Source organism: Pseudopipra pipra, chromosome 1 (assembly GCF_036250125.1).
Source record: "Pseudopipra pipra isolate bDixPip1 chromosome 1, bDixPip1.hap1, whole genome shotgun sequence".
Lineage (NCBI taxonomy): Eukaryota > Metazoa > Chordata > Aves > Passeriformes > Pipridae > Pseudopipra > Pseudopipra pipra.
This window is the reverse complement of record NC_087549.1, coordinates 32,963,340-32,989,646: the sequence shown is the minus strand read 5'-3', so window position 1 is coordinate 32,989,646 and position 26,307 is coordinate 32,963,340. Positions and strand designations below refer to the sequence as shown.

The following is a 26,307-nucleotide window of genomic DNA, read 5'->3' as shown; positions in this document are numbered from 1 at the left end:
ACAGGCATTACCTAAGTTCAGTATATTGAACGTTCTTCAAAGCTGATGTGAAAAATAAACACCAGATAATAAGCTTAACATTTTTTGTTGAGGATGATATGGAGCCTGACTATACTGACAGTGATTAAACATCCTGGGAGATTGATCTGAGGCATGTTGGGAAAACCCAGATATTGAGAACACACACCTGTCTGCCAGATGTGTGTTATGGCAACAAGGGTAAGGAAGGAAGACTACCATGACAATTAAGCTTCAGATTTTATTTTCAGACTTGAGAATGTGAATTAGAGTGAGTGCATAGATTTGATTCTTCATAAAACCATCTTCTCTTCATCAAGTTTCTCTTACTTTTGCTCCTTGGTTACTGCACATGTAAATACATACACATGTAAACAAAGTTATTTTAGTTTGTGAGGTACAGCATCCCTAGAAAATTAGACACATATATTGGCAAATTAAAAGAGTTGCAATCAGTTTGAACATTTGGTGTTGTAAAGAAACCTTTATTATTGGAGCTTCTGTGAAGTAAAAGTTAGAGCAGAAATTCCATAAATTAATTCATGGAGCGAGATCTCAGGAGTAAGAACAGCTTAATAACAAAATTCACCCACAATACAGTACATGATGACTACGTTAAAAAGTGTCCTGCAAAGACTCCATGGACTCCAGCTGACTGGGGCACCTCACTCTGAGCTGTTGCATTGGAAAGTGATTTTCTAAATAGAAACTTCGAGATAAGTCGTGCTGCAAATTTCAAAGCCTTACCTGTATCACACATTTTTTGTGAGGATTCACCTGCCCATGGCTGAGAGAAAGTATGTGAGTTCATACGAATCACAAACATGGTTTCTCACAAAGATCTTGTGTTGTTTGCTAACAAACTAAGCTCCTTTTCACAAGTAGATCAAGTGATCCCCCTGAACATCATCAAGTCATCAAGTGCTGCAAAAAACATGTTATCTGATTGTCCAGGAACTCACAAATATTATAGCAACAACTCCAATCAGCAGTTTTTCAATCTTTTTCCTCTGATGCTACTTGAAGTCTTGCATATGGCCAGACCATATGAGTACTCTCCTGGGTTCAACCCAGTAACTGGAGGAAGTGGCTCTAGCTCAGTATTTTTTCTGTTACAGCGTATGAAAGTGTATTTCTAAAAAAGAGTGTAATATCAGGATTATCACGTACAAAATTTTGCATTTTATTAATGCACAGCAAGGTAAAGACTGCCCAAATCTTTGATTCAGGATAACAAGGGCTAATAATTTCTTCTGATGGGGAAAAAAAAAACCAAAACCCACCAAAAAACCCCTCAAAACCCCCCCAAAAGGGCACTAATATATTTCATTCCCTGTCAGGATTTAGGGAGGGTAAGCCTCTGCTGCCCTGAGACTCTGCGGCAGGACCTGTTGCCTCTCATGAAGTGAGCAATACACTAAGTATAAAATGAAGCCCAAGTTGCCTAATTAGCTTAAAGACATAGCTAGCAGGTGAACACAAATATATTTATTAGTAACGGTTAATAAATGGTTCTTGAATATTTTGATCATTTTTTCTTTCTGTTTGTCAAAGAACAGGTATTCAGCAAGAGCGAGACAAAACTGGGAAAGCCAGATTTGATTGGATTAGCAGAGGTGTTTTAGCTAATGTGCAAACAGTCCATGATCATGTCTAGAACATTCATTTTACCTTGAAAAAGAACAATGAAGTGTGCCTCAGACCTGAATCAAGCAACCCAGGCTTCAATGGAGGAGGAATTCCAGAAACTAATCAAAGTCGCTGGGGTACTTCATTCACTATAAGGAATCCAATCTAACATTTGGAGATGAGGAGATTTTGGGTTTTTTTAACTGTTGACACTGCAGGAGCACCAAGCCCATCTGAAAGTGTGTTCAAATGCAGCTGTAAGACTTGGTGAAGAAACAGATGTCTGGGACATGGGGAAAGAAGGAGACAGAAATAGTGAATAGGTGAGCAGTTGGGAGAAATTGCTGTAAAGTAGGAGAGCTCAAGCAGATTTTTTTAGGAGGGCTGGTAGTATCAAATGCAGGCAGAAGTTCAGGAAGTAGAAGAGTAAAAATCATTGGAAGGAGGAACAAATTCAAGACTTCTGAAGAACAGAAGTCATTTAAGGAGAAACACTGAGTTAGAAGACAGGTTATATTGTTTTCAACTTTTTCCAGGGCATAATAAACCTTGCCTTGCATTTAGATTACTTCTTTCCTCCTAAAACAAACAATTGAAATAGGCAAGCTAACCGACACTTCGAGGCCTGTACTTCTCTTCATTGACTCTACAAAGAACTGGTAAGGAATACATAGATATAGTGGGTGACTGTAGAGATGACTACACTAGAGACACCTAACTTTCAGGAGAGATGGATAGCATCCCATATTTCATGCACTAAACTCTGACTGAATGTGATCTTACCTAGAAAGAGCCTGACAAAGGATCACCCTTCCCTTCAACAGGGTAACAGCCATTTTAGAAAAAGACTCACCAGCTCTGGCAAGAGGAAAATATCAAGACAGAGAAGCCAAGTCAGGCAGCCTCCTGAGACACTGGTTATCTTCTACAGGAATAAAGGGAGGGAAGAAGGAGGGAAGGAGATATTCTTTAGCTGCCTCTCCCAACTTTACAGGGGAATGCTGGCAATTCAGCTTCTGAGTCACAGCCCTGCACTGCAGAATGGCTTAAGTCACTCCTTGAAATTGGCCCAAGTTCCAACTCTCCAGGTCTGATGAAAGTAAATACATTCAACCTGGGTGCAGGACATAACTCCATGTGTCTTTATCCATGAGAAGTTGTTACGCACTTGCAGTTTTAATGTTCTGTGCTAGATTCAGCCATGATACAGACTGAATCCTTTAGCATCACTCTGGAAAAAAGTACAAAAAAGAAGTTAAATTAATCCAACAACAGCCACACATTGTCCTGTCGTGCGGTCTCAGAATTTAGGTTACAGAACTATGTTGTGTTCCAGCTCTTCCAAGGCTACCTTAGGCTCAGGGGTGCTGACTACTTTCCTCTCTTTGCACTCTAGATGCAGCATAGAGGTTGTAAATGCAACAATGTGGTTTGGAAATTTGATTTTTGCCTCAATTGGTACAACAGAACCACCATAACAAACAGCAATTTTATATTTCTATGCAATAGAAACATATTTGCATCAGACTAGCATATGGGAGAATCAATCCAGAAGCAGAGTTAACACTCCCCAAATTAAATCAAATAATAATAATAAAAAAGCCTGTAACGTGGTTCTGCAGTCATGAGTGTGGTAAAGACATCAAAGGAAAGCACACTGTGTTAGATTGTACAATGTAATTGTATGTAATTACACCATTCCAGCCCCGCTGATAATGCAATTAAGGTCTGAAAATATTGCAGCTTTCTCCATTTCCTCTGACATAGGTGAAGGGCTATGATAGAATAAATACATTTATTTGAAAAATCTATAAAAAGTACAGTCAGTTTGTTTCTCACATAGTGCTTATAATGCCACTGGTGTATATAAAAGTTGTCCTGAGTTCATAGGGAAACTAGTCATATTGAAATGATTAAAGCCAACCAGAGGGAGAATTATCTGGGAAATCCATAGTATTTTACGGATGAGCTGGCATATATAGTATTTACCATACCATAACTCATACAAGTCTTACTTACTATCTTAATGAGTGACAGTAGCATATCTGGAAAACATCTGCTCTGGAAAAGGACACATCAACTACTCTGTCTGCCTGAAAAATGTAGATATAGTATTACTCTATGTCAGCCATGCATATCATATGTGGTATGAAATGTCTTCAGTGGTAAAAGAATAAGGAATGCATGTTTCATCTCTAAATGTCTCAGAATAGACTCTGGCATCCTTTCTCAGGATGAGTACCACTTACTCCCTGAGCGGTCTAATGGAAAAAGGGGTACGTGTTTTCTGCTCTGCAGGAGTTCAGGTTATTTTATGAATTAAATCCCAGTAGGGCTAAAATAATTTTTCCAGTAGGTTACTAAAAAAGCATTTTGCATTATAATATAATTGTTCTTCATGTTCTTATTAACACATTGGCATTAGGAAACAGAGGTAGAGGCTTAAAGAAGGTGTTTTGTTTGCAAATTTAAAAGAAATCACTTGGGTTACCACCATGGCCGTTTATATAGCTGCTCTCTTTTCCTTTTCAACTGTCATGCATGTTTTGGCTGGCATGATTACAGTATATTCCTAATCCCCAGAAGAGCATTTTTCCCATCAGAACCAGCAGCAGCTGCAGCTTGAACATGTTTATCAACACACCCACCTGTGTTTTTGTCATGGACCGCCAGTGATGCGTCCTGTTCTTTCCACTATGTAGGTGTTTTTAGAGTCTCCAAAGAAATGAATTTTGAGACCAGGGATGTTTCCCATTTGATAGAATATTTTAATGAACTTTGTTTTAGTGGGAAAACTCCAGAAGGCACAGACCTATGGCAATTACAAAAGGCAGTAAATACATCCTGCCAGTTTTAAAGAAATTTCGAATCCAGACGACAACTCTATAAAGAACAATTATTTTCTAGAATCAGAGGAAGATTTTTTGCTGTTACTTCGAACACTGCCCTCTTTTTTACATAAATTGCTAAAATACTGAACCCAACAGCATGTTTTGGTTTGTTTTCTGGCTCAGGATACAGATAGAGTAATGGGAAAAAGTTAGCTTCATGGGCATCTTGAATGTTTGCAATAACTCACTTTCTTCAGTAGTTATGCTTTGTCATTAGAGAGTGTGAACATTTTCATTCTTATTAACAGAGTGATCTTTAGCCAAGGAATTATCTAATAGAACAGCTGGGACACTTTGAAGCAAACTGTGAACTTAAATTAAGTTCACAATTCAGAAAACTTTGCCTCAGCTTTTTCTTTCTTTTCTTTTCTTTTTCTTTTTCTTTTTCTTTTTCTTTTTTTTTCTTTTTCTTTTTCTTTTTCTTTTTCTTTTTCTTTTTCTTTTTCTTTTTCTTTTTCTTTTTCTTTTTCTTTTTTTTTCTTTTTCTTTTTCTTTTTCTTTTTCTTTTTCTTTTTCTTTTTCTTTTTCTTTTTCTTTTTCTTTTTCTTTTTCTTTTTCTTTTCTTTTTCTTTTTCTTTTTCTTTTTCTTTTTCTTTTTCTTTTTCTTTTTCTTTTTCTTTTTCTTTTTCTTTTTCTTTTTCTTTTTCTTTTTCTTTTTCTTTTTCTTTTTCTTTTATAAATAGAGCAGTGCTCTAAAATATTTTTCACCAATCCCAGTGCTTATCAGATATTCTTATATTAACTAAACTAAGGAACGTAAGGTGGAGATAAAGACCTGTGTGGTACCTGTGATCCTAGTGTTCATTTAACCTGAAGTTCTACTTTATTTTGTTCACCAAATATGGGGTTTCATGACTATCCCACATGCCTTTAAACGATATTTTTCATCTCCTTACAAAAGTCTGTTCTTAGATAGAAAATGCTGTGGTCTAAACTAGAAATGTGAGAAGGGTTATATTTATTATCTTGTTAGTTCCAGAAGAAGAATCTACCAGCACTTACAGAAGACTAAGCAGAGTTTAATGGCAGTTTATGGGCTCTGTCTCTTAGCAGAATCATGTACTGTTTACAACTGTTTCCAGGACACGCAGGTGCATTGTGAGAAAATGAGCCACTACTGAAGTCATACTATAGACACTTAGTTACAAGTGTTTCAGTCACATAGCAAGAAATTAACAATGCTGCATTTGTTTTCTTTTTAATATTTCTCATATTTCTTATTCTCATTCTAAAGGAATGCATTCTAATCCAAGGACACATTCTCATACATTCATTAATCCTGCTGCTCTAAAATGTTTCACATGAAAACTCAAAATCAGATGGCTTTATGCGTTCCAACTGGGCTTTTGTAAAACAGGGTCATCCTTGAACTTGTCATCTGCTGAGGTATTAAATTCCAGATTTCACTCAATTACATGATCTTAAGAATGTGGCAAGTTGCCATTTCTTTCTCAACTTTGAACAAATGTTATTGCATCTAACTGTTTAATTTCAGGAATCCCTCAATTATAAATGACCCTTAGCAGGAAGTTGTACGTCTTCTAAAAATTTACCTATGAAGGGAATGTAAATGTTCCTTATTGCCAACATTCTTAAGACTAAAACACTCTTTTTTTTTTTTTATCCAGAGTTTAGCAAACATGATTTAACAAATCAATATTTACTTCAGACCTGCATGCAAAGTTTGTTTTTTCTCACATTGGAAGACAGTATTATGAAACCTGATACAGTGCCTTTGTAGAAAGATTAGTTGATCATTAAGATGATGCAAAAAATGATCTAAAATGGGGCAAAGTTTGAAATAAACAAATACTTAAAATGAAAGAAATAAGTTAAAGTAAAATCAAATTAAGCATGCTATGTTAAAAAGAGTTGTTTGATTTGTTTCAGATAAAACCATAACTCTGTCCTAAAATAACTGTATGCAATAAATTTCTTAGATAACATATTTTTATTTTTCTAAAACAACTTCATGGGACATTCTCTATGTATTTACTTCTGTAGCTGCACTCAAAAACTAAGTTCACTGCATTTTTTTGACTGAGTTGACAGGAAGTATCTTATTGCAACACAACAGCTTCACGGAATCTGTGTTAATTATACTATAATTATTAAAAGTTATAAAAATAAGCATAATCACAGACTTCAGCTGTCTGACGGTATGCAGAATACTGCTAGCCTAAAAGGATGTATTGCTTAGCAGAGCAGAGTATTGCAGAGTAGCAGAGTAGATGTATTGCTTACCAGAGAGGTTTTAGACCAGCAAATCTGCATTTTAAATTGAAATTTTTGTGCAAAAGAGATGAACTGTTTTTCAACATTTCTTACATAGCTGTCCTTCTCTCAGTTGGACTTTCTGTTGAAAAAAATGCTCTGGACAAGTGTGTAATGTTGGGCAAGACCACACAGGACTACGACTGGGATCCTTCTCTGCACAGGAAGGGAGATGGTGGTGTTCCAAGGGTGGTGAGTGAGCTGCAAAGGCAGAGCCAGCACCCTCCTGGCTGGCTGTGGAGGGAAGGCAGCAGGGCTTGAAAAGTGGTTGCAGAAGGAATCAGGAAGAGATAAGGGAGTGGGGCTGGGACTTGAATGGCTCAGGGGGCGGGAGAGGGCAGCTGGTGAGAAGGACAAACCTCTCCCAGAAAAGGGAGACCAAGAGAAGTGAACAGCTGCTGCAGCCGCAGGGAGCCCAGGAAACAGTAGCTGGGAAAGAACTGACTTGAAACGGGACCTACAGGAGCTAAGCCAGGAACAGCTGAGCAACTGTGGGAAGGAAGAACTTCTGGGGATCTTTCTGCTGCAGGTAGAGGGCAGCTCAAGCACCCAGACACCTTGAAAACTTCACTAAGTGGTAGCAGAAAACACCTTTTGAGTAAACAAGACATAGAAAAAAACATATCAGGTTTTTCACTTATGGGCTTGTGAAGGTGCAAATGGGCTCCTGAACTGTCAGAAGTTGGAATCCACTCCTGGGTATAAAATGAGGAGGCAAGGAACAGCTTGGATTTTCTGTGGAGAAATGCACAGGTCTGTGCTTGGCACTCTTGTTGTCACAGGTGGAGAGAGCATAAGAGGAGAGATCTGACCTGTCACTTGGTATGGACCTTTTGGAGACAGCGGACACCTGTCAGATCTTCACCACGTGAATAACTCAGATGTTTGCAAGACCAACAAATTCTAAGACTTATCATAGGGAATGAAACCTGCCCACAATGGTCTGCCCATGAAGCCAACTAGCACAGAGTAGCCTGTGTCCATGCTATTAAACTCTCTCATCATCCAAAATAGGCCAGTCTTATGCAACTGCCTACCACAAAGTGCCTGTAACCTACAAATTTCCCCAAGAGATGCCAGGGAGTTGTCTGAGGAAATGGTCTTTGGTCCAGACCAGAATCGCACCTGTAACTCTTTTTATTCACGTCTCCTGTTGTGTTTGAGTTCTTGAGAAGATCTTCTAAAGCTATTAATTCACTAGAATGTTTAATTTACTAAAATAGACATAGCCTAGAGGCTCTTTCCAACCAAACTAAACAAAACTGAATGGTTCGGCCACATTGTGTCCTAAGATATAGCTTTGGATTGATTGAGGATACTTGTTCAATAATTGTGACTTTACATCCATTTCAGTCATAACAGATCTGTATCTGTGAGCATATTTTCAAAAGTATGTACTTTCTTCTTTTCCAGTGTCAGTAATGACAGAAGGAAATGTTGGGAGTTTGTTTTGATATGTTGAACTGAATTAAAAAAAAAATTCAGATATTTCAAGCAAGTATACCCATGGCTCTTTATTTTTCTATTTTTTTTTTTTTTTTTGTATGGCCTGCTTTGCCATGGTCCTGCCAGCGGCTTAGAGAAGACCCAGTTTGCAGTGGATTCATTTTGCTGGTATCATCGGCTTCTGTATCTCCCTCATCATAGAATCAAAGAAAGACAAACGACTCCTTCTTGGGTAGAGTCAGCTGAATTGAATCAGAATTAAAATCTAAACAATGCAGAGGTAACATTAGCAGGAGAGGAAGGTAAATCAGCACTACTCCTGAATGACTGCAGTCACCACTGTACTGGGATCACTAGGGTACTACAGAAAGCCCAGGTATGAACTGCAACACCTTCATCCAGTGTTGGTAAGCTTCTGCTCCAAAGCGACTGCTGTTCTGCCCCATACAATTCTCCACAGAGTTTTCATTGCAGGTTTTGGTTGTAGGCACTCTACATTCAGCATTATACGCAGAATAATTTGGAATATTGTAGCCTGTTTGGTAAATTGAGGTGTTGTGACTGTTAGACTCTGCCTGCTATTGATAGCTTTGGCTTCTCTCAAGCCAAAGGTGGACATTGGATTTTAATTTAAGAATCCAAAAATCACTTCACTTGAAAGTGAAGTAGCTCACTCCTGATGATGCAGGCTCATGAAGCTGAAGGTCTTTAAGAGGGAGCTGCTCATGGAGTGTTTGCTGTGAGGCATCGTCCATTTTGGTAGTTCTTGTCTCCTAGCCTTTGGGTGCATTGTGAATCTTATTGTTCCCATCACTGATGAAAGCTGATGAGGTCAGCATGGACTAAGGCAATTTTTCAGAAAAACTTCATGCTGAGCTACTATCAAATTTCAAAATTAGAGTTTTTAGCTGTCATCCAATTGGAATGATTAAATTCAAGAGGTTCCTCTAATAAATAACTAACTAAATGAGAAATGAAAGCCCTCATACCTGTAGGAATCAATAGGTTTGTCTAGAAGAAGCAAAAATTAGGAGAGTTCACGAGTAATATAATAGCTGAAAATTTTACAGTAGATAGTACATACATATTTTACCAACTGTATTGTACCTCAGTGTATCCGTGATTATGCTTTCCTGATTGCCCAGACTGGCAGAGCACAGGGAAAGCTGTGGGTTGTGGGGATGAATGCTGGGTTTGCTTTGAATGCAAATGAGAGTAGCGAAGAAAATAGGAAATTTTGTGCATCTGGGTTTCACATGAAAACAGCACCAGGGCTTGAGGTAAGAAGCTAAGCAGAACTCTAATACAGCGCTCTGTTTCTGTACTAGTGGAGAGTTATTCAGCAATTTCTTGATGAAATAGATACAGAGCAAAATTCAGATGTAAGCACAAAAATTTTATTAAACAAACCTTCTTAAAAAAAGCATTAATCCAGGAACAAAGATTATGTAAGCGAATGTTTTTGAAAATACCCCACCCTTGTATCAGCCATGTTTTTTCTACAGGCTGAGAGTCAGTGAAGTTGCAGAACCTGGTAAAACGGGAGGTTTTAAATACTTGACTCAAACACTGGAACAGGTATAGACTGCTTTCCTCTAACAAATCCATAATTTATAGTAAACTATTCCCTAATTACTCACATATTCAGCGCAGCTGTTTTACTTAGTCTCTCATTCGTAAGAAAGCAGTATCACAGCATGGTAGCAGGAAATAAAGGGGATTTACAAAGAACTGGTCACAGAAGAGGTTAAGTACAAAATCTAATTAAAACGACTTTGAAATGTTATTTAGTCTCTCTAACAGTGTAGTGGATTTCTTTTGAGGAATACTGAATACTTCAATAATTGCTGACAGAAATGTATATTCCCAGTTTGCATTTACTATGACATATAAGCTTAATGCTTTCATTTGCTGTTTTTTAATATTTATCTGAATTCCACAAGAATTTTCTTAGATAGATTTTTCCTCCTAGGTTGACTATTTGTAAGATATTAGGAAGATCATGGCTTTAAACCATAAAGGCCACTGACTTCCTAGGTGAAAATGTGTAAACAACCTGAAAAGGACCATTTTGATAACCTTGACGTAGGGCTTTCTTTTTTTTCCTCTTCTATTTCAAGAGCCACCTTTATCAGATGTGTTCAAAGCTGATAAATATAGGAATAGTAGAAACTGTTTGGTAGATATTTTGGTCTCAGATTTTTAAGCTTTATTTTAAAAAAGCCTAGGCCATGTTCATAGTAGTCATTTAGTACATTGCTATGAGAAAAGCTCATGGAGATTAGATGTGTGATTATACGTATGATCCTGATTCACTTTGTGTACCAGCGACTTTTGAAGAAGCACAACTCTGTGACTCTGTCATTTGTAAAGGACTTTGCTAAGGACACAAAATTCTTGAATACTCCACAGCAAATCGAAATCTTTCCAAAACAATGATGGGACATGAACTTTCCAGGGCTGACTCGTAAAACAAAGGGAAGTTACGCCTGGGCATGAGAAATGGACAAGGCCAAACAGAGATTAATTAATTTCCACAATTATCCAAAGTTTTTTTGTAGCTGCAGTTAGTAGCAGTCTCTCTGTTGGCTTCCATGGGCCCATGCTAATTATCTAAAAGGAGTTATTTTCTTTAGTAAGCTACCCTGTGGCTTTTGGCAGGATTTTGCAAGCAATGCAGCCCTAATAAAACTCTCTTCCAGTGATGCCAAAACTAACGATATCCTATTTTTCTATTTTTTCGTGATGTACACATGTGAAATGAGAACGAAGAAGAAATCCCAGCAGTGAATGTTCAAACAGCACACAAAGCCGTATAAGGCTGGAGTTTTCAGGCTTTTATCAAATGAAATGGCTCTGGGTTTTCGGTTCCCCAAGAACCTCAGCACTGAGCCCCAAGAACTTTCTTCAGACCACCAGAAGTGTAGTAAAGGAAGAAAGTTTAATGTCTGTTTTAGATACACACTATTACGCTGTTGCTTTCTTCTCTTCTTATGACAAAAGTTGTAAATGCTTGGAGTACTGTTGTTTTCCTTTATCTCTCTCCTTAGTTCTTCAATATTTTCACAAGAATAAAGAAGAAAGAACTGAGCTTCTACCAGGTGTGAGGAAAGACGCATCCTATTGTATTCCTAGTTTTTATAAGAAGATGAAGGGATGGGGAGAGATAGTATGAAATCATGGGTTATTTAATGTTTCTCTTAGTTTGGCTTTTGAATAATCCTTGTGTGTTGCATTCTTGTCTTCTTTTTCCTTTGCCTTATTGCACAATTGTCTTTCACTCTGTGCTTTTTGTTTACTTTAGTGGTGCAAGCATCAAACCTTAACATTAGTTTTATTTGTGCTTTACTGATTAAGATTAGTGTAACTCAGCTCATTGTGTAATTTGGCCTCATATAATACAGAGGTAGAATGTAGTCACTGGGAAATAAGAGCTTTTAATCCCAAGAAATGCACTTATGTATTAAGAAAATATACATTTATTACAGTGTATTAAAATTAACTGTCAAGATCTTTTTCAGCAATGAATGGTTCTTATTTCCAACCTAAAGCAGAAAATAAGAAGAAGTGATCTTAGAAGAAAGGCAAGTCTTTTTATCAAATACAGTTTCAGTGCTTCTTGTATCCTGTTCTGGATTTTTATATACTCATTCTACTGGTTGAGTATGTCTTGCTAATACACTGCAACCCAACCTTGGCAGCTGCAGACACATTCAATTTATACAGATTTAAGCAAAAATAATAGATTCTGAACCTAATTTTCATGTCTCAAGTCTCTCATTTTTGCATACCATTAAATAGATGAAGGGGAAATCTTCTAGGATTGTCCAGGATCAGCATACACAGGGATAAATATTACTGCTTATAGTTTGTTTTCTTGTCAATCTGCTAAACTTCAGCACAACTAAACTCAAATGTCTGCCATAGAAGTGCTCACCCATTTCTGTGTGGATTATGCTCAAACTCTTCCCTGCCCAGACCTGATCTTCTTTGAGGTTGATAGGAGCTTAAAGGTAGCAACTGCATTTATACAAACTCCTGTCATCTCTAATGACTAATGAGAGAAAATTCATCAGGAGGCATATTTTCTTCCATATTTTTGTTTGCTTTTATTGTCATCTTTCAAGATTTAATGACCTAATTGTTATCCCTTTGTGTGACAAAGAATTTGCTGAAAGCTGTACACTCTTATCATCATTAACACAATTTGTATATTAGGAACTGTGTAATAATATCAGGCAGAATTCATCAGCCATCTATAAATGCCCCATCAATGCCACAATATCTGCCTGTTGCATTGTAAGAAGGCAAAAAAAAAATCGTAGAAAAGATAACAGAAAATGTTCTTCATGAACTGTTGGAATTAAAATGTAATAACTCTACACTAATAGGCACAGTAGAAATGCATCAACTGACACCTGAAGTGACAATTAAAAGTCACTCAAAAAGTGAGTCATACGTTGTGTACAAGTTTCGTATAATAGTGTTTTGCTTACGATGGAAATGAAAAACCAACTTTCCAGCTTCCCAGGGAATTAAAACTTCTTGGACTAAACTATTCTTAAATCAGTGAAAATGGTATTTCAGTCCCTGGTAATTCTTTCCATACCATGCCATTGTTGAAACTGTCCATTTTATTTCTACTGCTGCAAGGGGAACAGGCAAAATCTGGGGCTGAGGAAAACTGGATGCAGGACCCTATCTGTTACACTTTGGTGAGTAGCTCAGAAAACCCCCATGAAGCTGCAGAGATCGCCAGTGCTCCTGCAGCAGGTCTGGAGCAGAGCACCTGCGCATGTGTCAGAGACAGGATTCATATCCCACTGAATTATTTGACTGATGGGTCGAATAAACCACATTGTCTGTGTGTGTGGGGGTAGGTGCTGGAAGGGCTAGACTTAGGCCCGGAGCCAACATGGTGCAACCACGCAGGGCACATGGCAGGGAAAGCCATGCAACTAAGCTGTCAATGAGGTCCACCTTGTGGCCTGCCTGCACTGCACCCCCTGGAGCCTCTAATTGGCTGTGGCACCCCTCACTTTGGCTGGGGGGACAGTGAGTGGCAGTGAGCCAAAGGTCCCTCCTAGAGGGAGTGGCTTACAATAGCCAGAGTCTATGAATAGACACTCACGAGATCTCCATCCCCTTTGGCCTCTGCCCTCCTGACCTGTCAAGATGTGACCTTCGTAGTGGTGACTATGTTCCTCTCTTTATTCTTTCTTCTCTTAATCTCTCTTCCTTTACTCCTGTGGGCAACTTGTCTGTATTTCACTTAAGTTACGGGTATTTCACCTAAGTTTGTGTTTGCTGGGTGTAACAAAGGTTCCCTTACTATGGCAATGCTTTCTTGTTTCAGTAACCTCTTGTAATGTTTTTCTGAAGTTGTGTGTTATTTCTGTTAAACCCTTTTTGCCAAAACATCTATTTTCTCACCAAATTAAAAGAAACCTCTTACAGAAAAATGTGTAGTTTTTCTCCAGACGTGAACTCAAGATACCAAAGAATCAAAAGGCTTTGAAAGAGTTTGCGTAGGCAACATCTCTTGAAACCAGAAATAAAAGTGTAACACCTGGTAAAGCGTAGAGCTTCTAAACTGGGTTATAACAGCATGGTAATGTGTGCCCAACCTGGATCTGCAGGAACTGAAATCCCACTATCACTAGTCCTGCAACAGCCTTCTTGGATCACCCAGGGCTGCACATCTGCCTGGGTGAGAACTGACAGGCACCTGACAGCCTGCCCCAGAGCTGCAGATCCTCGCTTTAGAATACTGCTGCCTTTGGGGAAATTTGCCAAGAGCTCCCTTTGACTTGGCTTAAAAAAACCTGAACCCTTCCGGTTCACATCTGTGGCTCTGGGTGGGTCTGGCCACTTGTTATGTAAGAGAAACAATCTTCTGTCCTTTGGAGCCTGGACTGATGGCAAGAAAGAGAAAAAGAAACAGAATGAAACAACATTTTAGCTGAAATCAGAAGAAATGAGGCAAAACAATAAGCTTACCAAATGCCCTGAAATGTAGAAGAAAGCTCACAGCATTTGAATACAAGGGAGAGTCTCCAAACCGCTGGAAGATTTAACAGCAAAGTGAGAAACTACAGAGAATGCAGAATGCATCAGTAGATTTAAAACAGGCCAGGGAAGGTTGAAGGTAAATCAAGCTGAACTCCTGCATCCTGGCTCAAGATAATAGTGGATCCATGAATCTTCCAATGTTCAAAAGGAAGATTTCAGCAAATTACTAAGAGGTTAAAGGAAGAGTGTGCAAAGAGGGCATGGAAGAGAGTCACTACACAAAACAGGCTCTGATAAGTCAGTAGAGTCCTGGGGATGATTGATGAGAGAAACTGAGTCTTGGTACCAGCAAGGGAGTCGGCACATAATTAGCTGGGCTTTCCTCATGGGATTTGATTTGCATTGCTGTATATTTAATAGCTGTTGGTGGATTTGCAGTCACAGAGTCAGATTCAATCCGGGATGAGGATGAAAGAGAAAGTAGAATATAATAGGGGAGCAAGCTGGCCAAGACCCAAGAAAGGAGTTACAGAGCAGAGAATGACAGACAAAGAGGAGAAGAATCAGTGAGAGAAGAACTCAAAGGAAAGATTCCTTCAGCAAGAGCTAGAGGTATCGAGTAACAGAAAGAATTGTCAGAGAGCAGGGTGGATGATGTTGCTGATTTACATATTCTTCAGGCCACTAGCTATTAGAAAGAATTATTTCAAGGAAAAAATCTCCTGGAAATAATTTTCCTGTTCCAAAGTGAATTTGCAGAGGTACAAAGTACCTGCAAAGATCTGGTTTGCATGCAAAAATATTAAATTCAGTGTACTAATTAAATGCTCCCAACCCTGGGAATATGGTGGGATTAGACTAGGACCCAGATTCAGCAAAGGAATAAGCAAATGCTTGAGAGCTTTGTAGAGAAGTAACTGGAGACATGCAAGAGGAGCCCTGTCCTGGGAAGGGGTGAACATGATGAACCTTCTCTGAAGTCAGGAAGAGCTGATATCTGAGCATCTAATTTGACTGGCTCCTTGTTAAATTTTTCTTTATCATGCAACAGTCTTTAAAATAACAGTATTTTCTCAATTAAATATTGAACCAGTCCTTAAAGTGTAAGAGGGAAAAGATCCAACAGTGCATAAACTCGTGTTGTGTGCATTTCAAATCTCCATAAGCAGTAAAATAGTTATCATACGGTCACTACATTGGTCAGGTTCTAAAGGATCATATTTAAAACCATATATACACTAAAATTCTGGGGTTTATGTCAGTTCTAATGGGAACAAATTTGCATGTAACTTACTGGTGGTTTTTTTTTTTAAACTACTGTCCCTAGCATAAACCTCTCAGCATTTGCACAAGGATTTCCCCTTCGTTCATGCACTCTGATGCTGAAAAAAGATGTGAGTTGTTTTTTGTTTGGGTTTTTTCGTTTGTTTGTTTTTTTGGTAGAGAGAAACAGAAAGTATGAAAACAAAAATACCTGGTTTGCTTTTGTACAGACCTACATCTCATACAAAGCAAAGCATGTCTCTTCCCTGGGCAGCATGTTGCGTATCAAATTTCAGCCCATGTAATCTATTAAGGGTGAATTATACACTTTGAAACTGGGAACTTACTTTCATTAAAATTGAACAATGAAAGAGGTAAATGGTATAAGAAGGAAATTGTGCTTCCCTGTTCGAAGTGCAGTGTTGTATAATCTGTGCCATGACTGCAGAATACAGGAGTGATGCAGAGACATAACCACCCCTTCTGATAGAAGTATACTGCACTTGGATGATAGCAAGAGCAAAACCATTTTCCACAAGTTCTCTCAGGCTTTCATATTTCCCCTTTAACAATCCTCATTTTCCAAAATGGTCTTTAGAGTAATTAAGTCTAAAACTCTGTTAAGGCAGACAAGAAGACCAGGGAAAGGTCACCTTTTTAAGTCCCTCCAAATGATGAAAGAGTTTCTGTGAAAGACTTACAATTGAAAACATTGAATAAAAAAATTGATACAGCGCAAAATCATTAAAGATGCCTAAACATTAAACATAATTTATTAGATAGTTGTTGGGTTGTGAATTAAAATGTGAGCTATCAAAATTATGTTTGAAATTGTATTCCATCACAGAATCACAAAATATGAAAGGTTGGAAGGGACTATTGAAGTCATCAAGGTCAACTTCCCTGATCAAGCAGGGTCCCCTAGAGCATGTTGCTCAGATGGCTTTTGAATGTCTCCAGAGGAGAAGACTCCACAACCTGTCTGGGAGACCTGCTCCAGGGCTCTGTCACCATCATAGTTATTTGGCATGAAATATAAAATACTTTTTGAAAAAGGCTGAGGCTGATTTGAAGGATATGGGAAGCATTTCTTTTTCTAAAATGTAAACTTGTTCACACAACAGATAATGCTGCAGCCTATGAAATCAGAGAAATGAAACAAGAAACAAAACTGAATTTATGTCTTTTAATCTAAGAATATCTGAAATCCAATCTTTCAGATAGCAGTCCAGACATGAATAGAAGTATAGGTGAACAAGAAGTTAGACTTTAATTTTAGATATAATTCTGAATATATTTTAGACAATACTAGTTATATTCTCTCATCCAAAATACTCTTTTCTAAATTCTTGAATCTTGATTTCCGTCCTTTAAAAGAGATAGGCTTTATTCTTGATAACTCAGACACAAGGTCAGAAATTAACTATAACTTATGTCATCATCCAGATTAACATGTGAGTCCCTAATCTGAACAAATTTTGAGTTGTTCACAAAGCCTCTCCTTGGAATTCTGCTGAAGCATGTTTTACAAAAATGGAGAATCCTGTCAGTCAGCAGAGCTAACCGTTGTCTAACCATTGTCAAGATGAGTAGTAGGTAAAAGAGGACTTCCAAAAGAAAAAGTCTGAGAACTGAAGGAAGAAATCAAATCTCCTGCACTAGCCATAAGTATCTATGAATTTCTAATTATAATTGAAGACTCTGCAAGGCAGATGTGTACAATACCTCCCTTTTGCTATATGGTGCAGAGAAAGAGGCAATTCTTTGACACAAGCATGACCTGTTTTAACCATCTACTTTAGGCTAAGTTGACTATACATTGAAAGTGACAGCCATAGAATTATAAAATCATGGAATATCCTGACTTGGAAGGGACTCACAAAAATGGTTCAGTCCAATTTCTGATTCCACAGAGGACAATCTAAAAAAAACTTAGCTATAAGAGTGCTGTCCAAATACTAACAAGCTCCCTGGGCAGCCTCTTCCAGTGCTTGAACACCCTTTCAGTGAAGAACATCCAATATGAACTTCTCCTGGAGCAGCTTCAAGACATTCCCTTGAGTCCCATCACCGGTCACCAGAGTAGAGATAAGCACATCCCTCTCCATTTGCCCTCATGAGGAAGTTGTAGACAACAATAAGGTTACTCTTTAGTCTTCTCTAAGCTGAACAAACCCAATGTCCTCAGACATTTCTCATAAGTCATGCCCTCTAGTTCTTTCACCCTTTTTGTCTCCTTTGGAAACATAATCCTTATGTTATCAAGTGGAAAACTGCACTCAGTAGCTGAAAGTACTCAGACTGAGGCCACACTAATGCTGACTACAGTAGAACAATCACTTCTTTTGGCTGATTTCTTGATGTTGAATACAATGGGAGTCTAGCACACTAGCTTAGATGAAGGCATCTGACTTGTAGACACCTCTGTTGGGAAAGAATAATCCTGCCCTTACAGTCCACCTCAATAAACAGCTGTAGTAAGGTTGGAATTCTAAAGAGGGCATCCACAGCCCAGCATTCAAAGTGAAACCTCCTGGGCTGGACCACACTTCCATTTGAAAGTGAGAATGGTCCCTGCTCATACCTCTTATCTGATGGCTGCTTTGAAAATTTCATTCAAGTAAATTTGTGGGACTCCCTTGCATTCGTACAAGATTCAGACGGGCAAGAAAAAATCACTTGCAAAGGGTGAGATTGCAGACAATTAGGCCTGAAGTAGCTGAATCATTAGGGATCAGAATAAATTTTCTCCTTTAATGTAGTGACCACAGAGGAAGACAAACAAACCATGGAGACTGGACTGGCTCAGTGGTGACATCCATAACCTGTGGATAGTGATAGCTAAGAGCAGTGGATATGCATACGTACAATAAACTTACAATTTTCAACAACTATTTAAGTGGCACTTAAGTGGTAGAGTAAAAAAGTGGTGAATGAAGTAAAGACTTCATTTGCTGGCATAATTCCCAGAATGTACTATGGTAAAATTTTTTATTTGAGATATTAGTAGGTGATAATTTTTTGAAAGATTTGTGTGTATTTTTTCAAGGCCTCTGAATAAATAGAATGCCATGTTGTTAGAAAAAGGGAGTATTATATTAAAATTTTTCCCCAAAGAAAAGGTGTTTGGCTTATGCTGTCTCCTAAGATTTTACTTCTGACAAACCAATGTATCTGGATTTGTTCAGAGAGCAAACAAGAAGTCCTGTGCATTTCTGAGAGATAAGTAATTACTAAAACACTAATAATCTTAAAAGAGCTGATAGGTTTTAGGAGAGCTAGCTGAGATTCATCAGTCTTGGGGGTGGAAGGGATTGTTTTGATATTTGTGGCCCTATGCACCACAAAAGGAGATGGTCTGAAAAAGATTTGCATATAAAATATTACATTAAATACTTCCACTGTGCTGAACTTTGTTGAAATGAAGTCACCAATTCAAAGAATTTTTTTCTACCTAATAAATGAAAATACAAAGCAATATATGAATCAGAATTTCTCCCACATATATATATGGGAAATCATCATCTCACGCACATGTTTTCCCTCAAGACTTGTCTCTAAGAAAAGTGCTGTTACAGTAGGTGTTGAAGAGAAGTTAAACCGAAGATCTGTACTGAGAAGAAGAGTCTGGAGAATGGTGGTATCCTTTACAGAGGATCCTCTGATGTGTGATCCTCAGGACCCTGGGAATGAACCATAGCCATTCTCTTGATTAAATGGGAAAGAATTGCTTGCTCCAGCTTCTGCTGAAGCTTTATGTCTGTACAAAATGCCAAAAATGCACACTAATAAAATCATCCATCCCAATAACTCTGCACATACCCTCTTATTGCCATGCAATAACTAAGTGCTTTTTGGCAGATGATGAACGAGCTTTTGTCATGCCTTAAAATTAAGCCTATTTTACAACTGAGAAAAATAAGAACCCAGATACAATTTACTGAGATTTAGGGGCTGTGCCTGAAGTGTATTCTGGGATGAGAGTCCTCCTCCACATATTCCTGGGCTACTGCCCAAACATAATAGAAGTTTTTCTCTTTTATTTTCTTTCCTTTTTCTTGACATGATAGCACCGGTCAAGAAGGAACTTCCTTGAAGTTGTTTTCCTTCAGAAAGTTGTTTCCCTTCAGAAAGTTGTTTCTAGCCCCCAAACACCAGACCAGTGTTCTGGGAAAATAATAATAAAAAAAGAAGCCAAAGGAGTTTAAAACCTGCTAGGATTATTTTTACTCTGAAAGATATGCCTTTATGCTTCCCTTGGTCCATTTGGTTACACGGCAAGGTCTTCAGGACAAAGATCAAGTCTTCTCAGCCTTACACAGGACTGACTGAATCATTTGAACTGAATAAATAAAAGGACATGGTTCAGTTAATACTTAATCTACCTTTGATTTCTAAGGCTATTGCCCAGCCATTGTACTTCCTCATTCTGTTTTTATAATGCCACATACATTGTTTTCTGTTTCTGGCAGAAGGGACCTTACCCATATCTTGCTTCTCAATCTGCAGCATCAAATGCACGTAGACTTAAATATTAAAACATATTAACACAAACAGTCTATGATTTTTAGAACTTGACACTACATCAGCGCTTAAGAACTCCATTCAGACAATCTACATATGCAGATATACCTAAATTATGCCTTTACTGCGCATGCAGATCTAAGTCACTTACTCAGACTTTAAGCAGAATCAGGGTTTGAATCTCCTTCTGGACTGCTTACCATTTCCTTAATTAGATTAGTGTATAGTTTTCTTGAACTGAACAGATAAAAAATTCTTTAAGCCTTTACAAAAGTTTCAAAAAATCAGACTAAATAACACAATTCATTTATCTCCATTTCTTTTGCTTGCTTGCTAGTTCGCACATGTGAGTCTGTTGTCTCTAAAAGAACACATTTCCAATCATCTTGCCTGTCACATATCTGATACTGCATGGGTGATGAATGGTTCCTGAACAGGAGACTGGTAAACACTGCTTTTGGTTTCTGTTTAGAAATTTCTGAGGAGGAGCTGTACTTCTTTCCCCACAATATAAATACTAATGAGCACAGATATTTGCAGGTGTACTTTGATTTACTGTAGATAACAATACATTCTCCTCTTGTAGCTCCAAGTTTATGGAGCTCCATGCTTGAAGCTGTCATTCACTTCTATTCAGCTAATTGGAAGTCAAATTCCTTTGCCCACAGATAACTGGGAGACTGCTGGGCATGCAGACATTCAAATATGTATCCCCAGTGTGGAGAATCAGGGAGCCCTTCCAGTCTCAGAGGAATCTGGTTTCATAAAAGCCAGGGGCTGACTCATGCACTGGAAAGAGCCTCAAGGTGAGGTGGTCTGCAAGCTGCATAGGAGCTATGGAGCATTCCAGCAAATCCCCAGCCTGAGAGATCAGGGAACCAATATCCCAGAAGGTAGAATATCACACAAATGCAGGTCAGTCTTTCAGTCTAAACACTTTAAAAAATTAAAACAATGCCTTTTTTTTTTTCCTTCCCCTTGCCTTTCCTTTTGCAGACACTTTACTTCTTTTCTTCTCCTTTTCCTGGAGGAGAGTTGCATGCACACCCGTGGTTCTTAGGTTTGGTGAGTGACAGGTTTGGAAGGGCACTGGTCATTTTTGAATGACAAAATTTGTATTAAGGTAAATTGAGAAGTTTTGTTCTTAGCTATTTTTTCCCTAGTGAATTGCATTGTAAACTCATGCCATGGAAAGGGTGGTACCAGCTGAACAAGATTATATGAATGTTAAATTTAATAAAACTCCAGCATCAGATACAGAAATTCTGTGCTAACATCTGAACACCACTAGTGAAGCCTCACTGCTGTAACTTGCCCTCAAGCAGACCCTGGACACGGTCAGACGAAAGCTCAGTGAACATAGCAGGTCTTCTCTAAAAAGAGCTCCAGAGGTCGCACAGCTACATTCCTTACAACTCCTTGTCTATTATGTGGCTTAGATTTGTTTTGTGATCATTCTAGGTAGTATACAGGATATTTTTTTCACCGATCTTTTGAATTATGTGCATAAGTAAACCAGCACTGTCTGTTAGATGCAAAGAATTAAGTGATATTATTTCAGGGTGGGGGAAGGAAAAGAAATGCTGAAAAAAGTTTCAGATGTCTTTATTAATTTTGCAAAAATGCACTGATTTGCTGCCAAGGCAGGCTGATCTTTAGCACTGCCTCACTGTCTTCCAGAAGATTCTGAAGTCTGTGGCTGACCATCAAGGTAAACTGTTACTTTGTATGCTTCATATTCCCATTGTGTTTATCCATAAACCTTACAGTGAAAAACTGGGGAAAAATAGCTAAGATTTCTGAACTATCTACCTGTTCCATGCAAGTATTCTGCATATCTCCTAGAGAGCTAGGACAGCTGCTGAATAGGTAGTTGGCATGGGATTGACAAACCAAGGCCAAGAAATTGTGAGCTTTGTCTTGGTACTTCACTTTAGAAATGGCCTTTATGTGGCTGAGAAGTTTTCGTTTTATTAGGCATTTGACTTTTAGCAGTGCGCATTTATTTAAAAAACATTCTAGCAAGACCCAGGTCATGGATGTTACAGGTTTGGTAGAGGCCCACTGCATTTGTTGGAATCAAAAGGGTTCACCACTTCCCATGCTCTTAACAAAAAAACCAATAAGAACAAAACCGTTTGAATTTGTTTGTTGAATCACCCTATGCATAGACTACTATCAGCTATCAGAAAAGGTTTTCACTGCACTGCCCATACTACAACTGACTAACCATAAAATGTATCATTAAACATTCAGTCCATATAAATACTCTTAAGACTAAGCTGCTACATTCCAAACTGATCTCTTTACTCTGATTCCTTTCAGCTTTATCTGGTAATTCTTTGCACTGCCAAATGTAGCGATAAAAATATATTTACTTTACAACATTTAACAATCGAAATTAGAACCAGATAAAATTTCAGGGTAATTTTTTGAGCCAAACCAAGCTCATCTTTTTCCTAAAAGTAATAATAAAATTAACCAATAAAGCCAGAATTAAATTACTACTTTGAATGATGACCCACGGTGCAAAGAAGTTCAGATAAGTTAATAGTCTTCCTTCTGAGATATAAGGCGTAAGCAGGGTCAGTATATTTTCACAAGATTAGTTCATACCTGTTGGAAATGAAGTCTAAACAGCTTCTAAATATATTTTTGAAGTTTTGCTTTTTTTCATAGTAAGATTACCTTCTCTGTCACAGTGATAATTTCTTATATCAATCTGGTTAAAATAAATAAGCAGATGTCAGGATTTCCACATTGATTTAATTTTTATGTCTATATTTGTATATAAGTTCAGCCCTTCGGGATACGCTTTACTATATTTATTGTGATGAGAATTTTCTGAGTAGAATAAGTTTTTAGAGCAGAGTGTCAGTACAAAACCCCTTTAAAATAGAGAGTTTTACATTTTGAGCTGACTAGCAGAATAGTCTCTCCTACTATATCTCTAAGTTTTTCCTTATCACAGAATAACTGTGTAGAAGCAAAAGTTGGTAAACGGCTCAAATTCCTGACTTACACAATGGGCAAATGTTTCTCAGACTGGCCTCCAAGGATATTTACTGTGAAATCATTGGAGTGCAACACAGCATGACTAACATCATGTCCTTTAAAAAGAGTGTTTACAGGAGCCAAACATTCACTTTAGAGTTTAGAACTATTAATTCTCTTACTAGTGCTAAAGGAATGAGAGTAAAAGTAGTGTAGGAGAAGTTTATTGACTCCGTTCATGAAGGCCAAACTTGAAGGTGCAGAGTTCATCCTGCACTGTTAAATCAAAGTTAAAGCTTGAAAATACAAGACCTCCTCCCTCATTTGCCAGTTCCTCTCACTTTCTCACAGCAAAGGCAAATGACTGCTATTTCAGTAAAAAGTCCCTCAAGTTCTGTTGCAGATAGATTAAAAAGAGCCAGCACAATTCAGTTCATGGCAAAAAAATAAACTCATCTTTAGGTATAAAAATTGGACTTGTCAGCTTTAGAAGAAAGCATTCTCCTTTCCCACACTCTGATGGTTTCTCCGTTTGGGCTGGGACTCTACCTAAAGCCATTCCCTGGAATGTATGTCCTTAAATTAACTCCCAGAGCTCACATGCTGTTTTCTCGCAGACTGGTCCACCTTTCCTGTCCGCTTCATCAGACCAAGACTCTAACTGTGAAGAACTCTTTTAAGCAAAAGGTTAAAAATTGACTTCCAAGTGGAGAAATTGGTAGCGTCACATTTGTAGTAGTTATCTTCAAGTGACTGGAAAATGTCTTCTCTGGGACGGACTTACCAGAAATTTGAGTACCCTGTCAGAGGCTGCAGCTGTCGTACTCTCAATTATTTTCCATCTTATCTCCTTGATTTTAACTGTGCGGCTGCAGCAAAATCAAGTCTGAGTAATAATAAGATGTGCAATGGGAGCATCCGACTCCTTGTGTCGAGTGTGAGGAGAACCAGAACTCCTGTAAACCTCCCAACAGCCTGGGGCAAGGTTAAGGAGGGAGGGAGGCGCTTAAGGAAAATTATGCCCTTCTCCCTGACCCCTCTATTTACAGCAACTTGAAAAAAAGATTGTTCAGCTTGCTCCTGATTAGGTGAACTATTGTTGAGGAGAAAAATAATGACACTTGTGTGCATGGCAGATATCAAAGTTTTTCTGCGTACATGTCTCCGAGACAAGGACTGTTAAGTACTCATCTGTGAAGTCCCTATGATTGTTTTTTCTTTGTGAAGAAGGCTGTATTACAGTGGTTTTAACTGTTCAGTTAACTGCTCATTTTAACTGCTAAGTTAAAATAAGTATGTGTAAGGTCAGGTTTTTTGTTTGAGAAATTATATCTTAAAATGATATTTTTTCTGCTTCCTTTCTGATTTTGTGATCTTAATTTATTTATGTGCAAGTTTGTCCAACTGCTTTCTTAAGTATCAGTTACATTTGAGATTTTAAATAAAAGATTTTAATTGAAAATATTTATATTTGAAACGTTCATGTAGGCATTAAACAAAAGCTTGAAGCCTAATTAATTTCATTCTGAGGAAAACATGGTTTCAGACATAAATGGACTTGTCTGTGTGCACAGCCAAAGCTCTTTTCCCTCATCTAGAAATTCCACAGTTATAAAAAGATCAGATGTTTTGTCTAGGCCTACTTTTCCTTCAGGATTTTTGAGGAAAATAGTATCCTTTAGTTGTGTGAGATATGTTTCCACAGTGCAACACTGAAGAGCTTGATGTGGAAGAGAGTGGTGTTTGTGATACACATCCCCAGTGCTCATTAGCACCATGACAAATACAGGGTAATACCTGGAGAAAGATTCATTGATAAAAACACACGTGGCTAAAGATTAAAAAACTCCAAATCCACCTCTCATGTAAATCAGTGCCTGAACTCGCTTACCCTGCTTGCCAGCCACTTTGTCATTCTTTGGCGGAACATTTTCAATATTCTTCTTGCAATAGGTAATCTAATTAAGATGTATAACATAGCAGCCAGGACCATATCATTGCTCTATGTAAATATATATCCTCATTTCCAGGGGTGCTGAGATCCCATCACTCTTCTAATAGGATCATTTTTATTTTAAATTATATTAGTCTTATATTATCTCCTATCTCATTGCTTAAGCACTGCAGTCCCTGACACAGCCGTGTGCATGTAGTTTGCTGCTGGTTCCCTGGAGTATCAAAGTGAACTGAATGAGAGCATTACACTTTTAACTGGGTACACTGATCAGTATGAATTTTGAATTGGTGGTATAAGAAGAACTGATTTAACCTAAATAAGACTTTAGTTACCTGTGTGAAGATTCTTTGATGTAAAATAAAATCCCTGTTTCCAGAAATCCTTAAGTTTTTACTTTGCCTCTAATTAATATATGAATCAGATTTCGTCAACCAGCTCTGTACAGCAGCCAGTAAATTAGCAAGGGCAAATCTGGTTCAGATGACTCATTTTTGGGAGTTTCATCCAAAGTCGTTATGAGAAAGTCAAAATCATCAGCTGCAATGTAGTTAAAGCTGAAGATTTAAACAATAAAAGTTGGGAACAAGCCTGGATGTAAGTAAAGAAAAGTATTCTTGGGAAAAGCAAATTGTTTCTGAAATGGTCAGATGAATGTAGAGAGCAAACAAAATGCAGGCTTATAGCTGAGTGCTTGCAGTGGAAGACAAGCTGCTGTTTTGCATGGATAGGGAGGGGAAGGACACAATGTGAATACAAGCAATTCTGTTCTGGATGGAAGATAATTAGAAACTCACCAGGATGAAGTACCTCATAAAACAGAAACTTTTAAAAAGTTAATTTTTATGTGATATTTCCAGTCCAGGCCCCAAGATGAGAATTTATTGTGAACCCATCCATCTGGCGTAGAAATGGAGCAAGTGTGTGACAGTTCTGCTGCTGAGCAGATTATATTTTGGCTGACTGACATCATGGTAATGAGAAATTTCTGAAGATCCAATGTGTACTTATATCAACTGGCAAAAAAAGAAACAACCAAAACCCTTGGCAATGGAATGGATCTGTTAGGCCTTTGGACTCACCCTTCAAATTCAATGTCAAGAAAAAAAATGAGCTTGATCTTTCACAGCTGTCTAGCAGCTGACTTTTTGGTTGAGGCAGAGCATAGTCAAGATAAGCTAGTAAAGCTTGATATGGTTAGTATTCTCCTGTGGGGAAGACCAGAAAGTTGTTGTGTGTTATAGAGATGGTTCATAATTTGGATTTTGCCCATTTAAGCTCCCTAGCATATTAAAATTGAAA

General features: G+C 38.0%; 1 long non-coding RNA gene across 3 annotated transcripts in view; it reads right to left on the bottom strand.

Moving 5' to 3' along the window:
- Nucleotides 1-1,177: 1,177 nt before the first annotated feature.
- Nucleotides 1,178-26,307, bottom strand: part of LOC135416786 (uncharacterized) — a 47,187-nt gene continuing 22,057 nt past the window's right edge. The window contains exons 3-6 of one of the 3 annotated variants that reach the window (XR_010431771.1): nt 22,674-22,779; nt 4,296-4,459; nt 3,667-3,740; nt 1,178-2,878 (exon numbers count right to left, since the gene is read on the bottom strand). This is a non-coding gene — a long non-coding RNA (uncharacterized LOC135416786). The remainder of the gene's footprint in view (nt 2,879-3,666; nt 3,741-4,295; nt 4,460-22,673; nt 22,780-26,307) is intronic. The other 2 variants (XR_010431793.1, XR_010431784.1) reach the window with 2 other exon arrangements.